At 36.8% G+C, this 18,051-nt stretch overlaps 1 protein-coding gene across 1 annotated transcript in view; it reads right to left on the minus strand.

Annotated features, from left to right (window-relative positions):
• LOC106883807 (uncharacterized) overlaps window positions 1-18,051 on the minus strand; it is a 156,977-nt gene that overhangs the window by 138,338 nt on the left and 588 nt on the right. The window lies entirely within an intron of this gene.

The raw sequence follows: 18,051 nt of genomic DNA on the forward strand, positions 1-18,051 counted from the left end.
CAATCACATCATCAAAATCTCAGAACTATAAGATAACTTGTGATTAATTCAAAACAATGTGCATGAATAAGCATTATGTTTGACAATAATCTGAATGCTAAAAGATTAACAATACTATTGGACATCAGAAAAGCATGTTTACTTTGATTTTTTCTTGCATTTGATGGTATAAAAGATGCATGGGCATATAAAACGTACCCCAATTTCAATAACACATATTCAGGAAAACAGTTTTTAGTGCATTAAAGCATGTAATATAGGATCTTCTTTGCATGATAGAAGGTGATTTTTGGGGACTCTTTTGGGAAAAAAAGAAAATTTTAAATGCCATCAAATATTGTAATTAAACCCAATTATTTTAAAGAGAATAACAATGCCAAAGAATATGTTTTTAAAAGGAATCAAAAGGAAATATGGTTAGAAAAAGGGTGAATGTAGAAAACAGATAAAGGAAGTTAAGGAATTTACAAGTTGGTGGATTATGGAAAAAAAAGAGTTTCCATATCTGGGATCATTCTAAGTTATATCTTGTGAAGAATAGGAAGGGCATCCAGCCGTAGAAACCATGCCAAATCAGACTGGAACTTGATGCAGCTCTCCAGTTTACCTGTTTCAATCAAACCATGTAACCCATGCCAGCATCGAAAGCAGATGCTAAATGAAGATGATGAGGATGTTGACTATATAGACCCAAGTGCTCCACTGGGACTTATTTTATCAACCTCCAAAAAAAAATCAAAGGCAAAGTTGACCTTGGTGGAGTATGAACTCAAGACATAAAGCCAAAAGAAACACCACCGAGCATTTTTGTCTGACTTGCACATAAAATACACCATTTTGAGCGTGGCCGTTGCCAGTACCACCTGACTGGCCTTCGTAGGATTTTTGAGCGAGATCGTTGCCAGTGCCCCTGGATTGGCTCTTGTGCGGGTGGCACATAAAATACACCATTTTGAGCGTGGCCGTTGCCAGTACCGCCAGACTGGCCTTCGTGCGGGTGACACGTAAAAGCACCCACTACACTCTCTGAGTGGTTGGTGTTAGGAAGGGCATCCAGCTGTAGAAACTCTGCCAAATCAGATTGGAGCCTGGTGTTGCCATCCGGTTTCACTAGTCCTCAGTCAAATCGTCCAACCCATGCTAGCATGGAAAGCAGACGTTAAACAATGATGATGATGATGATGCTAATGATTCCACCAATTTTCCACCTTCATTCATCCTATAATTACAAACAGTGATGACAACGAGGATCTGTGTGATGACATCATTCACTGTGATGAATAAGGTTTGTTCAGTTAGCATTGAAGACAATTAGCAGTATGATTTTATAGGGTTTTAATGAACGTTTATGTTTGAAATGCTCAAGATTTACATGTCATTGTAATTTAAAGCTTTACTAAATTATAATTTCTGTTTTGTATACATAAATAAATAAATAAGCTATAGGTGCAGGGCATGACTGCGTCATAAGAAGTTTGCTTTCCAACAACGTGGTTTTGGGTTCAGTCCTATTTCATGGCACCTTGGGCAAGTGTTTTCTACTAAAGCCCTGGATCAACCAAAGCCTAAGTGAGTGGATTTGATATATTTATATACCATCATATTGATATTGATATATATATATATATATATATATATATATATATATCATCATATATCTATATATATATATATATATATATATATATAAGTGGATTCGGTAAACAGACAGAAACTGAGAAAGTTCATCATGTTTGTGTGTGTGTGTGTGAGTACATAGATGTGCACGTGTTGCTGTCTCCTTGCCTCAGCATCATGTAATAAACAGTAAGGTGACATTGGCAGAGGTTAGGGTCAGTCAAGATAAAAGCAAAACAGCAAGTATTAAATGTCCACAGGAAGTACAGGGTTGCATTTCCTTAGTCAGATGTGTGTTTTCAATGTAAATACTGAATACTATTGTTATCATGACTGTAAGTCATTGTTTATTCATTTAGAGCATACTTGCCCAAGGTGCCACGCAGTGTGACTAAACCCGGAACCATGTCATTCGTAAGCAAGCTACTTACCACACAGCCACTCCTACACCTATACATATATATATATATTTATCTTTTACTTGTTTCAGTCATGTCACAGTGGCCATGCTGGGGCACCACCTTCAAGGGTTTTAGTCAAACAAATCAACCCCAGGACTGCTAAGTTACAGGGATATAAACATTAATACCAGGTGTCAAATGGTGATGGGGGAGGGGGAACACAGACACAAAGACACATGTAGATATATACATATATGTATATATCTACATACGTATATACATACATAGATACATACATATATGTACACAGGCAGGCAGACAGATATCATAGGCTTCTTCCTGTTTCCATCTACTAAATCCACTCACAAGGTTTTGGCAGGCCCGAGGCTATAGTTGAAGACACTTGCCCAAGGTGCCACGCAGTAGGACTGAACCTGGAACTATGTAGTTAGGAAGCAAGTATCTAACCACACAGCTATACCTGCACTTATATCTTTTATCTTAATCTTTTACTTGTTTCAGTCATTAGACTGCAATTGTGGTGGGGCACTACCCTGAAGAACTTTTAGTCAGAGAAATCAACCCCAGTACACATTTTTTTTTCTAAGCCTGGTACTTATTCTATTGGTCTCTTTTGCCGAACTGCTAGGTTATGGGGGTGTAAACAAACCAACACTGGTTGTCAAGCAGTGGTGGGGGGCAAACCCAAACACAAAGACACACTTATATGATCAGCTTCTTTCTGTTTCTCTCAACCAAATTCATTCACAAGGCTTCGGTTAGCCCAAGTAGAAAACAATTCCCCAAGATGCCATGCAGTGGAACTGAACCCAGAATCATGTGATTAGGAAGCAAACTTCGTACCACACAGCCACACCTTTAGTTATTAAAGTTGTTTTGAATTATATAATTATGAATAACCCAGTTCTTTCAATAAAAATATTAGTTTGTTTATTTCTGCTGCTACTGAAAAAAAAAAAACCCCACAAGAAATCAAACTGATCTGCACATTATGTATAAACATAATACCCCAACCTACATGAACTAGCAGCCAGATCTGTATTTGCAATAGAGAACACCTGTTTAAACTACGATAATCTCATGTTAAGAACAGCTAGAACACTTGTTAAATCATTGCTTGGTTAGGTAGTTCTATAGCAAAGGCCTCCTTCAGCAAATCTGATCAGATCTAGCCAACAATAGAAACAACTTGCTTGCTCATGCTATGGTACAGTGAAACTGTACAAAGCATTTACAACAACTTACACTTTCTTTACAACTGCATTTCTCTAATACCAAAACAGCAACAGTATATTGGTAGAAGTCATTCCATGGCACTTTCTTATTTCTTTCACTCTCTCTTTCTCTCTATCGCTTACATACACATATACATGGACTAGTGGATACCTGCACAAAATCTACAGGTGATAAACTTTCACTTGTTTGATTAATTACTCGCAGCAAACTATACTGAATATGATCAATTAAATGAAGTACAGGTTTCTCGTTGCCGCTTAATAAATAATAAAATAAACATTCATAGGTGCAGGCATGGCTGTGTGGTAAGAAGCTTGCTTCCCAACCATATGGTTCAGAGTTCAGTTCCACTGTGTGGCACCTTGGGTAAATGTCTTCTACTATAACCCGAGGCTGATCAAAGCCATGTGAGTGAATTTGGTTGACAGAAACTGAAAGAAGTCTGTCATACATATATATATATATATATATATGGGTTTTTGAGCGAGATCGTTGCTGGTGCCCCTGAACTGGCTCTTGTGTGGGGTTGTTGTAGGATTTTCAAGCGAGATTGTTGCCGGTGCCCCTGGACTGGCTCTTGTGCGGGTGACACATGAGGTTTCTCGAGCGAGATGAGCATGGCCGTTGCCAGTACCACCTGACTGGCCTTCGTGCGGGTGACACGTAAAAGCACCCACTACACTCTCTGAGTGGTTGGCGTTAGGAAGGGCATCCAGCTGTAGAAACTCTGCCAAATCAGATTGGAGCCTGGTGTAGCCATCTGGTTTCACCAGTCCTCAGTCAAATCGTCCAACCCATGCTAGCATGGAAAGCGGACATTAAACGACGACGATGACGACGACACACATATTAGTTTGTGGGGATATATTATCCAGGTGGATACCATGGTGAGACATAATTAGGTTCCAGTTTACAGCTAATCACATCAATCAGTATTTAATGTCTCTAACTGCTATTAGTTGTCAATCACTCTGTGAGTTCCTCTGATGGGTAATTCCATGTTCAATTCACTGGACGGTAATATTGTCTGGAGTATATATTAGTAATAATTATAAAGAATATGGAGACTTGTTCATCCTCAAGATCTATTTTCTCTTATTTTACAATTTTTTACAGCATATTATAACGACCGTCATGTGTTTCCACTGCACAGACTACTGGCAGTTGCAGAAGCAACCTGTTACTATTAGCAATGCAGCTTCTTCAGAGTCTATCCATTTGGCAAGTCACAAAGCAAACTGAGTGGAGTTAGTTCTTTTGTTAATGTTCAGGGGGAGGTGGTGGTGGAGGTTATGTGGAGCTGAATCCTGATCTGTTTGCAGGCTTGTGTGGTTGACCTCACTGTCTGAAGTTAGGGTTCAGTCTATTTGGATCAAGGTTAAGATTAGTGTTTCTGCATAGTCTTTTGTTCATTTTAGCACTTAGGTGTGCTGTAGTTTTGATTTCAAGTGGTGCCTCTAGTGAAGAGTCCTTAACTGTTCACATATTTATTTTTATGGCTGTATTGCTGGTGTTCTGCCGTGTACATTGGATATGGTATATGTTAGTTTGTTAGAGAGGACTATTCATTTTTTAGGTTCAGGGTATGTTTTTCTATCCATCATATCACACTCAACTGTGGATGGGGCATCGGCTATTCACAACTGTCTTTATACTATGTGTGTGTGTGTGTGTGTGTATGTGTGTATTGTTATGTCTCTGTTTGTTCCCCACCACCCCTTGACAACTGGAACTGGTGTGTTTATGACCTCCATATCTTAGTGGTTCAGCAAAAAAAAATTAATAAAGTAAGTACCAGGCCTTTAAAAAAAAGTGTTGGAGGGGTGGTCAATTCATTCAACTAAAAATTTTTCAGGATGGTGCCCCAGGATAGCTGCAGTTTAATGGTTGAAACAAGTAAAAAAGGTAGACAAAAAAAAAGGAAGAAAAAAATATATACATGACTACTCATGGTACTCTTTTGCAGACTACCATAATGACGAATAACAGTGACGAGGAGGAGGAGGAGGAGGTAGAAACTTATGATATAGAGGACAACTGGAAATTCTTAGGGGATAATCTACTTATGGTCAAATCTGTAGTTTGGGCAAGGTACCAAATCAGACCAAGAGTGGACATGGTGCTGAAACTGTGAAGTAGAGAAAAGCTTAAAAGCAAAGAGACAGGCTTGGAAGTATTAGAAGAATGGGGGTGCAGAGAATTATGTCAGGTAGCTTGAAGAAAAGCTAAGCAACAGGTATATTTAGCAATGGGGAGAAGCAGAAAGGAAGAGATTTGTCAATGTTCTAAAGCATGAGGACCAGAGGTATGAGATATTCTGGATTGCAAGGCAGGGTATCAGAGAGAATCAAGATGTGAGTGAGAAGTGTATGTCATCATCATCATCATCATCGTCGTTTAACGTCCACTTTCCATGCTAGCATGGGTTGGACGATTTGACTGAGGACTGGTTAAACCAGATGGCTACACCAGGCTCCAATCTGATTTGGTAGAGTTTCTACAGCTGGATACCCTTCCTAATGCCAACCACTCCGAGAGTGTAGTAGGTGCTTTTACGTGCCACCGGCACGAAGGCCAGTCAGGTGGTACTGGCAACGGTCACGCTCAAATAGTGTATTTTACGTGCCAACTGCAAGGAGCCAGTTCGGCGGCACTGGCAACGATCTCACTCGGTATGCTTGCACTAAGTGATTCTGAAAAGAAAGAGACATGGAACTTGATTCTTTGAAAGATGAATTGGTTGATGAGGATTTAACTACATATCACAACTATTTACAATCATTGCACAATAACATGGTGGAGTGATTTCAAGATATTATTGCGCTGAATATTCCAAATTGGTATAGCAATCCATTTGAGGTTGATGCAGTTGACTGCAAGGATGACGTTCAGTAGGAATTGATAGAATTACAAAATGACAATGATGCCATAATGATGCGATATTGCCGTAATGGCAAAGAAGGTTCGTGGTACCATCAGAGCATATTGAATTTCTACCCCAATCTGTGGAAACATCTGAAATTACTTTTGCTTGCCTTCTCTACCTCATAGCTGGTTGAATCTGGTTTTAACCATGTTGGAACTTTATTTTCACATAAAAGAATTGGACTGGATGTGACACAATGTACCACTTAATGTACCACTTAATCAAAGGAGGATACACAAGCACTTAGGCTCTTGAAGATTGACGAAGTTGAAGCCTTGCTTGAACATCTTAACACCAATATCTGCTGGAAAAATCAGGATGGTAAGGATATTCGAGAGAACTATAGGACTGAGGAAGAATAATAAAATTTAAGGCAGAAGCAAGGGATGAAACGGACAAGCCAAGGAGGTTGCATAAAGAAGTGGTGTGCAATTTGCCATTTCAGAGTAGTAGCCGTTGTAGTAATTAATAGAAGAGACAAATATAGCATGTCCAATGTAATAACCGTAGTGTGTTGGTGATCATCATCATCATCATTTAACGTCCATTTTCTATGCTGGCATGGGTGGACAGTTTGACAGGAGCTGGCAAGCCAGAGGAATGCACCTAGAAGAACTTGTGGAAGAAATAGACCCAGGAATACCTGGGATGAAGCACAACCTTCAAACATTGAGCCTCACAGAGGTAATGACAAGTGACTGAGACCATTGGAGATATGCTGTGTTTGGGAAGTCCCGGCAAGCCAAGTGAGATCTTATCTGCAGCCAATGCCAGTGTCGCATAACTGACCCATTTAAAAGTACCCTTTAATCATCAGGCAATATGCTGTGCTTGAGAAGACTTGTTGAGTCAAGCGGAATCGTGATGGTTGATGCCAGTGCCACCTGACTGGCTCCTGTGCTGGTGACATGTAAAAAGTACCATTCGAATGTGGGCGTTGCCAGTGCTGCCTGGCTGACCCCCATGCCGGTGACATGTAAAAAGCATCCACTACACTCTCGGAGTGGTTGGCATTAGGAAACCTTGCCAGAAGAGATTGAAGCCTGATGCAACCTCCTGGCTTGCCAGTCCTCAGTTAAACCGTCCAACCCATGCCAGAACAGAAAGCAGACATTAAACAATGATGACGATGCTGATGATCCCAAGTCAGACTGGTTCTTTCATTTGTGTAGTGACAGAATGATTGATGTTGTTGAATGAAACAAAGTCTTTCTAACTTTTCAGGATGTTTGTGAGATCTCTATTAAAGGATGCAGCACATCCATTAATAGCTTGAAGTAACTACAATATTTGTAATTTTAAGTGAGCCCATATCATAAGTCAGACTTCACCATTTCAAAGTGAGATTGATAAATCCCAAATGAGACTTGGCCACTTCAAAATGAGACCAGCTATTTCAACATAGAATAACAGAAAAATAGTTTTACTCTTTACTCTTTTACTTGTTTCAGTCATTTGACTGCGGCCATGCTGGAGCACCGCCTTTTTTTTTTTAGTCAAGCAAATCGACCCCAGGACTTATTCTTTGTAAGCCTAGTACTTATTCTATCGGTCTCTTTTTGCCGAACCGCTAGTTTACAAGGACGTAAACACACCAGCATCGGCTGTCAAGCGATGGGGGGGGGGGGGGGGGGGACAAACACAGACACACAAACACACACATATATATATATATATATACGACAGGCTTCTTTCAGTTTCCGTTTACCAAATCCACTCACAAGGTTTTGGTCGGCCCGAGGCTATAGTAGAAGACATTTGCCCAAGGTGCCACGCAGTGGGACTGAACCCGGAACCATGTGGTTGGTAAGCAAGCTACTTACCACACAGCCACTCCTTTCTTTAAATAGAAAATATAACTTCAAGACATCATTTGTATTGTCAACAAACTTTGTTAATTATAGGTTTTCAGCAACCAAACAACAGGGCAAAAATCTCATCATGGCTGTAATATTGTATACTGTACCTCTCTTGACCTCTACCCACCCCAATATTTGATGGAATCACAGGGCTTCTGCATGATATATGACACATCTAGACCATTTTGAACATAATGGAGCCTTACCATCTCTTTCCAGAGAGAAGAATCAACCCCAGTATATGACTGGTATGAAGGGGAAAGCTGACCTCAGTAGAATCTGACCTCAGAATACAGGAAGCTGAAATGAATACCACAAGGCTTTCTAACAGATGCACTAACTCTTAAAACTCACTACCCATCACACATTTTATTGAAGCATAATTCCATAGAAAAGAAGCTATACAGAGAAAATAACTCTCGCTGTGAATTTAAAAAAAAAAGGAGGGCAGAGCCTTGTTTTTGTTTACACAACATAAAATTTGTTGGATTATGTAAAACTGAATTTAAGTCCATAAACTGAGAACATTTTGTACTTAAGAGTACTGAGGTACATAATACATATTTTTCAATGAGATTAGATTGTGTGCTCTGCATGTATTTAGCATGCTATTGCTTGACAAAGAAAACACGAAGGAACTCATTTATAATTAGCCCCATTAACAAGAATTTCTAAGTCTTTTATATTCAGGAAATTTAACAAAGAGAAAACCCTTGCAAAATTTACATTAAACTGAATTGTTTCAGGTTTTAACCCTTTAGCATTCAGATTATTCACATTGTTTTGACTTAATCATGTATTGTCTTGTAGCTTTGAGATATCAATGATATGGTTGCTACCCTGCAGGTGAAGGGGGAATCAAGAATGACGTTATTTGCAGTAAATAGGCTGTTAAATTATAGGAGGAGGAGAGCAAGACATAAAAAAATCTTTGATAGAAAGTTAAACAGAGCTCCACCTACACACAATGCAATGAAACAATAAACTGGAAATCAACACAATAAGATAATAACAATAACTAAAAGGATTTCAAACCAAACCCATTTGAAAGGCTTTAATGAAGTCAAGGGTAATAATCTTACTTTCCATTATGTTGTCAAAGGCAAGAAACAACTGATATATGATATAAGAAAGAGATCAAGTCTCCCATAAGTTTATCTCTGCAGATGATGCACTGGTGGCCATCCCAAGGAGGAAGAGAAACTGAAGTTGATGAAGGAGTTAGTTTAGAACCAACACTATTACCTTAGAAATTTTGGAAGTGAAGGTAATACATTTCTTTTATTAGCCACACAGGGCTCAACACAGATGGGACAAATACAATGTAGAGCTTTTCTTTTTGGGAGGGAGAAGGAGAAAAAAAAGGGGGGGTTGATCAAAAGGGATCGTAGGGAAGAAAAAAAGGGGGGAGTTCGATCAGAAGGGATTGGGGGGAAAAAAAAAAAAGCGATCAATAGGGATCGTGTATCACAGTAATGTTCTCGTGTAAAAAAGGGGAGGACAGTTTAGGTTTAGCCGTGGAAAGAAAAGCCTACAGAAAAGACCACGGTAACTTTGGTCAATATTGTCATTGTTATTGAAGAAACTATAACAGTAAGTGACTCTCTTTTGCCTTTTTGCTTTTTTTGTTTTTTTCTTGATAAGGTAATAGATCAGGAGTTGGAAGGATAAGAAACATAGCCATTCTTATGATTGACACAGTGAAGTGTGTACAAGCAAACTGAACAGGCCGATGACATTAAGAATGATAGGCAGGCTGCTAATATATATAAGTACCAGTTATGTCTTCAAGCTACATACTGATCTCCTGTCACTAGGATCATAATGCCATACACAGATTCATTTCAGGAAAATTACTGGCCTTACACATCATGCTTAATTAAGTAGACAGAAACTAGATGCCTCACAATGCTTCCTTTATATGGTAACTGTCTGATTGGTTCTGAATTCCATTTCAATAAGATCTTCATCACCTTCCTCATGCAACATGACATCAATAAATACAATCAACAAGTGTGAAATCATACATAGAGCCCTTCCCGTTGTAAGTAGCTTGCTTACCAACCACATGGTTCCGGGTTTAGTCCCACTGCATGGCACCTTGGGTAAGTGTCTTCTACTATAGCCTCGGGCCGACCAAAGCCTTGTGAGTGGATTTGGTAGACAGAAACTGAAAGAAGCCCATCATATATATGTATATATATATATATATATATATATATATATATATGTATGTGTGTTTGTGTGTCTGTGTTTGTCCCCCACCATCGCTTGACAACCGATGCTGGTGTGTTTACGTCCCCGTAACTTAGCGGTTCGGCAAAAAGAGACCGATAGAATAAGTACTAGGCTTACAAAGAATAAGTCATGGGGTCGATTTTCTCAACTAAAGGCGGTGCTCCAGCATGGCGCAGTCAAATGACTGAAACAAGTAAAAGAGTATATATATATATATATATATATATATATATATATATATATAATAATAATAATAATAATAATAGAAATAGTTTTCACCATTTCTTGTTTTTTTCTACTCCTTTCAACTCTTAATTTATTCAGTTACAGTGTTTCACCTGCCCGCCTCCTTTACCTTCCTAATCTCTCCTACTAACAGCATTACCCTGCTGTCTTACTATATTATACTTTACCCATGTTGCCTGAGATAAACCAGCTTTACTTTTCCAAATATACACCACTGCACCAAGTATTTTCTATGTCTTTGTGTGTGAGTATACTTTTGTGTTTATTCTCACCAGCACTGCTTGACAACATATATTGATTTGTTTACATCTCCATAACATAGTGGTTCAGCAAAAGATAGTGACAAAATAAGTACCAGGCTTAAAAATAAGCAGTGGGGGCAATTTGTTCAACTAAACCTTTCAAGGCAGTGCCCCAGCATGACCACAAAAGATAAAGATAAAAGATATAGGAGGAGGTGCTGAGCGGTTCCTGGTTTCAAGGATACTGTGAAAGCCCAACCTTTCGAGTTCTTTTACAGGGCTTAGAAAAACTAAAGGACTACTGCAATAAGTGTGTGAATCTGAGAGAGGAATATGTTGAATAACATCATAATTAACTGATCCTCCTCTATTTTCTTTTACCCAAAGCCAGGGACTTTTCATCACCCCTCATATATGTGTGTGTGTGGGGGGGGGGTTATATTATAAATAAATTCATAAAATTATCAATAATATTCGCAGGAAATCAATATTTAATATTTAAATTTCGAAAGATATACATCCAATATGACATGGTAGTATAATAAATTTAAAATTTAAGATATTCGAAATATAAATATATATAAAAATATGAATGTAGATAAAGATACATGTGAATATAAATGCATATAAAAATTTATGCGTAATTGAGCATGAATCTTATAAAGTCTAAAATTTTAAAAAGTCTAAAATTAAAAAAAAATTAAACATCTGACGATTGTTTCGCGGATATTATTGTAACACCAATGTAATCAAAAGATCAGCATACTATCAATAATTCCACTCTTCGGAGATGAATGGATTTATAATCTATGTGTTAAGAACGAATGGTATATATAATATTAATTAAAATATTAAAAAATATTTAAAATATTAAAAATATTAAAGTGTATACTGTCTTTTAAAGAAATTGTAAAATTAATCCTCCTATAATTTGGAAAGTTCATTTTTTTATCCTTTGTTGAAATTTTAAGTGATATATATTTTTTTTATAAAAATTGGTATGTTTTTCTGAATATATATAAGACTTCGGTATGTAATTATAGTAAAATTCATCTTGTTGTTGGATATGTCGGTAGTCCTATGAATCCCATCAATGTTTAAAAGTTCATCCATTGCAAATATTTCATCATCAAATTTAGCTAGACTTGAGAGTATTACATGTAAAGAGTTTTTGTCAGAAGATTCCATTTCAAATTCAATTTTAATTTAGTATAAATACTTTTTTTTTTTTTCCTTTGAAGTAATATACTAGAATCTAAGTTTAAATTCCTAAGCATTTATTTTTAATTTTAGTTAATATATTTATAAAGGTATTATAGATTGCTATTATTAGAATTCCATTATTAAGTGTCTACGTTTAACACGCATATATATCCAATATTCACACATATACATATGTATATATACATATGTATATATACATAGGCACATATATCCACATATATGCACTTTTTATATAATCGATAGATATGCTCATATAAATACACACGTGTTTTTTATTTTACCTTGTTTTGGGATTTATTATAATATTTGAAGGTTTTATAATACCTGTGTTTACATGATGTTATCACGTCTAATCTATTATTTATTAAATTATCTAGTTTATATAGTAATATATTCAGTGATTCTAATGTGCATAAACGGCAATTATTTGATTTATGTGTGTATGGTGTGGCAGAATCTATTATTGACCAGTCTAGTTTATAATTAATTTTATTTTTATTAAGTTTTTGTATATATGTAGCTAATGAGGTTGTATTATTATTTGTATTTGGTTTAAAGGAATGTATATGCGCCAGATATCTTTGTTTAAAATTAATAGAACTCCCTATGTATACCATTTTATGTGAGTTATTAATAATTGTGACTATGCATTTATATATTATATTCAATCTTTTACAATTGCCTTGTAAAGGACATATTTTTTTATTTTTACATGAGCAATTATTATTGTTTTTATATTTCTGTTGTGGTGAATGGTTATTATTATCCTTATTATTATTAGTGGTATATAAAGTATTACTTTTAGAATTTGTTGTAGTGTCTATTATGTTGAAGTTATGTGTATTTATTATTTGTGAATTGTTTTTATTTATATTAGGTTGTATTGTTGGGTTTATTGATATATTTTGTCTTTTTTCAGTTATATGGTATTTATTATGTTTTTGCAGTCCTATTATACTAATATTATTATTAGCGGTTTGCATATTTATATCCGTATCTATTTGTGATGTCATTATTATTATTATTATTATTATTGCTATTATTAACATTATTGTTATTATGGTGGGGTTTTTTATATGTATGAATTTTTCGTCTATTTGAACTGGCATTAATAGATCCTATGTTTGGTGTTGTAGAAAAAGAAATTTTAATACATAATCTATTGAATATGTGGTGATACTTATGTTCTGTGGGGAAACATTTTTTAATTATATTAAGCAATTTTTTTGCTAAGCCTTTGACTTTTAAGGAAAATAGAGGTGTAAACCATATAATTTGTCTATTTGAGCTCCACTTAGGTAATTTTTGGTATTTATCTAATGATTTTAGGAAGTGTATATTATTCATAGGATGTTTATTTTGATGTTTAGTTCTTTGTGTTTTACTATTTTTAGAATTTTTGGAAATCACACGCCAATCATTCATGACTTGACCACCCTTTTCTCCTGACCTAAACCCTATCGAACAGCTCTGGTCGATCTTGAAGAAAAAAGTGTATGAAGGAAGTATCCATTTTTCATCGAAGGATGCCCTGTGGGAAAAGATCAAAACAGTTTCTGATACCATGACATCTCAGATTAGTCGGCCAACAGCTTCTGTGGACAAAAGACTGTTTGATGTCATTTCTAAACAAGGAAGTTACACCATCATCATCATCGTTTAACGTCCGTTTTCCATGCTAGCATGGGTTGGACGATTTGACTGAGGACTAGTGAAACCGGATGGCAACACCAGGCTCCAGTCTGATTTGGCAGAGTTTCTACAGCTGGATGCCCTTCCTAGCGCCAACCACTCAGAGAGTGTAATACGCTGCTTCTGTTCTCTTCTACTTCTCTACTAGAAACGTTTACTTTGGAATTTACTTCTATTGAGAAAAAAAAATTGTGTGCATGTTATTTTTAACGTAAGTTTTCTTATGATGGCTTCTCTTTTCAGCTTATTACTTCATTAGAAATCTACGGATGCACATACGCACATAATAGAGAAAAATGAAACAAATATGGACGACTTGCTACGAAACACCACCGAGTGGGGAACGCTTCTCAAAAATAACCTGCAGTTGTTTCCTTCAAAATTCCTACATGCTCGAAATGTACATACATCAAGGTATATTTGTAGAAAATTTCAAGAAAAAATATTCATTTTCCTGGAAGTTAAGAAGAATTTAAGTGGACTCTGTTGGAATTTCCGAAAATTGTCCCTCACCCCCATTCCAAAACACTTTCACCGGAAATGTTTGTATATTCGGAATCTACATAATAAATACTATATGCATAGAAAATTTCATTTAAAAAATATTCATTTTTCTGAAGGTTATGACCTTCCAAAGTCTGGGGGGTACAACTCTGTAGTTATGCCGGATCTTTCAGTGGACCAAGTTATCAACAAAAATTTGACCTGCAATAAAGCGTGATATACAGTTTGTGTGTGTGTGTGTGTGTGTGTGCATGTATGTGTGTGTGTATTGTGTTTAGCTTAAGTGAGATATATGTTACTAGAGTTTCCATTTCAAATGGAATATGACAAAGCACTCTAAATCTTTGCTGAAATATCTATGTGAGGTTAGGACTGGCTGGCATGTACAGGTATAAAATTGGATTGTTCAATAAAGTTATTGATACTATTAGATTAAAAGCGCCCATGCAGTGCCATGTAAAAGCACTCAGCACACTATGTGAAGTGGTTGGCATTAGGAAAAGAATCCAAGTGTAGAAACCATGCCAAATCAGACTGGAGTCTGGTGCAGCTCCCCCAGCTCTGATCAAGCCATCCAACTCATCTCAGCATGGACAACAGATGTTAAATGATGATGAGGATATATATATATATATATATATATATATATATATATATATATATATATATATATATATAGGTGTAGGAGTGGCTGTGTGGTAAGTAGCTTGCGGGTTCAGTCCCACTGCGTGGCACCTTGGGCAAGTGTCTTCTATTATAGCGTCAGGCCGACCAAAGCCTTGTGAGTGGATTTGGTAGACAGAAACTGAAAGAAGCCTGTCGTATATATGTATATATATATATATATATATGCGCGTGTATATGTTTGTGTGTCTGTGTTTTTCCCCGCCAACATCGCTTGACAACTGATACTGGTGTGTTTACGTCCCCGTAACTTAGCAGTTCGGCAAAAGGGACCGATAGAATAAGTACTAGGCTTACAAAGAATAAGTCCTGGGGTCGATTTACTTGACTAAAGGCGGTGCTCCAGCATGGCCCCAGTCAAATGACTGAAACAAGTAAAAGAGTATATATATATATATATATATATATATATATATATATATATATATATATATATATATATATATATATATATATTACTTTTACAGTTTGACAAATGACTTGCCTGAGATCACCTACTGAAATTGAAGCAATTACATCGCAAAAGATTCATGATAGCCTTTAAGTTCACTCTTGTGATATGCAGGACTGTATTCTAAGAAATATCAAAATGTTCATTGCATGTGTATATGTGAGAGTGATCATCATCATTTAATATATGCTTTCCATGCTGGCATGGGTAGGATAGTTTGACAGAAGCTGGCTAGGCAGAAGACTCACCAAGCTTCAGTGTCCGTTTTGAGATTTGTGTGTGTGTGTGTGCGTGCAGACATGTAGTAGGCGTAGGTGTGACTGTGTGGTAAGAAACTTGTTTCCCAATTATATGGTCCCTCTCTCTCTCTCGGAGAGGCACAAGCACCTACACACACATATACACATGCAGCAGTAACTTCTGCCTACCAAAGTTAATCACAAAGTTTTGGTCAGTACCGCCTGACTGGCCTTCGTGCCGGTGGCACGTAAAAGCACCCACTACACTCTTGGAGTGGTTGGAGTTAGGAAGGGCATCCAGCCGTAGAAATTTCGCCAGATCAGATTGGAGCCTGGTGAAGCCTTCTGACTCACCAGCCCTCAGTCAAACCGTCCAACCCATGCCAGCATGGAAAGGGGACGTTAAACGATGATGATGATGGTCCCAAGTTCAGTCGCACAGTGAGATACCTTGGGCAAGCGCCTTCTACAGACCAAAGTCATGTGAGTGGATTTAGTAGATGGAAACTGAAAGAAGGCCGTCGAATGTGTATCTTTGTGTTTGTGTTTGCCCCACCACCACCACCATCATCGCTTAACAACCGATGTCGGTGTATTTAAGTCCTGTAACTAAGGGGTTCGGCAAAAGTGACTGATAGAATAAAAACCAGGCTTAAAAAAAAAAAAGCATGAGTCAATTCATTTGACTAAAACTCTTCAAGGCGGTGCTCCAGCATGACCGCAGTGTAATGACTGAAACAAGATGTTATAATACACACACACACACACAAACGCACAACTTGGGGCATACCTCCACGTGCGTGCCCCGCCCCCTTACTTCGTTGCGTCATAACTTCCAGAATAAACCTTTCTACAAATACACTTCAGATGGAGTAGATTCTGATTATATCGGAATTTGTAATGAAAAGACTTTTTCGAGGAGTTTCAGAAAATTCACACGAGCCGACTTTGTTTACTCATAACTTGCAGAAAAATGAGTAATTTCCTATAAATACCTTTCAGAGCGTGTAGATTAAAATGATATAGGAATTTAATACAGAATAACATTGGTGAGCTCGTACACATGCATACTGACACACGTCAAATCTATACACAAAATAAAACTTGAAATTTCGAAAGAAATTGTGATGTGTAGCAGTATGTATGTCTAATAGACCTCCAACTTTCTTTTTGATACTAAATTCCTTCATAATCGTAATCGACACATTCTAAAGTGTATTCGTAGAAAAGTTCATGAAAAAATAACCATTTTTCTGAAATTTATGAGGAAACGAAAACTGACTCCTGTGAAATTTCCGAAACTCTTCTCCTCGACGACAGAAAAAAAATTTTCACAACAAACTCCCATATAATCGAATCTGAAGCGTATTTGTAGAAAAGTCGGGGCAGCATACATGTATAGGTACATCCAACTTGGTTACTTTTTCCTTTTTTTAAAGAACGGTACAGTATCTATGATACTTTAGAGGACCTCGGGGTCAAGTGAGGCGAAGTGGGTATGTTATCTTTGATTGGAGAAATGACCCAGATGCAGTTAAAGCACCCATAGACCAGGTGGTTATTTCGTAAACCATGCAGTAGATTAAATGTATCCCTTCCAGAAAATGAACTGTACCTCCGATGGGCTACCTTACAGTTTCCAGTTATTCAAGTTCACTCATAATTTTAATTCACAATAAAATAAGTATTTTGTGGGAACTGTCACAACATCGAAATACTACCAGAAAATCGGAATGAGGTGGGGGTAATAGATGACGAAAACAATTTAGAAATGGAACGACAAGTGACAAGAAATGTAGTTGTTTGTAAACAAAAAAATGTATGTTTTAGTTCTGCAGATGTCTGTACTTCAAACCAAAGACCGCCAATAAATTAATCCTAGTATCATTTTTGTCTATGAATGACACTATATACATTCATCCAGTTACTTGGTAAAATTAGAGTTAGTTGCTGGTACATTACATCATGTTAAAGATTGTTTACACTTTTTCCGGGACACCAGTTAATGGGTTCATGAAATTTTGAGTATCTACTAACAATATACAAATGTTCAAATAAATTTTGGTAAATACTGAAAACAATTCACGAACGTATTTACTTGGTTGGCAACAGTTTGATTTGCTGTCGTTGCGTTTTGATTTTTGGGTCCATACCTCTCTCTCTCTCAAATATATATATATCTGTGTGTGTGTAGATAGATAGATATAAAATCACACACAAATGCACGCGTTCTGGGCTGCCAAATAGTATATTCTTAATAATACTGTCACCTTAATTTGCAGACAATCTCTCTCACGGCTGTCATTTGACATATTTGTCTAGTTAATGCTTTGCTAATGTGGATTATTAATTTACTCTCAAAATATTAAGTGAATCTCACTAAAACAATGAGAATGTCACACTGAATGCTTTGCGGTGAGGTACATGGTACCAAACCGGCCTCTACTGCCTGTTATTTGCATTTATTGTCA

This window comes from Octopus bimaculoides, chromosome 15, assembly GCF_046866305.1.
Source record: "Octopus bimaculoides isolate indiv1 chromosome 15, ASM4686630v1, whole genome shotgun sequence".
In the NCBI taxonomy this organism is placed as follows: domain Eukaryota; kingdom Metazoa; phylum Mollusca; class Cephalopoda; order Octopoda; family Octopodidae; genus Octopus; species Octopus bimaculoides.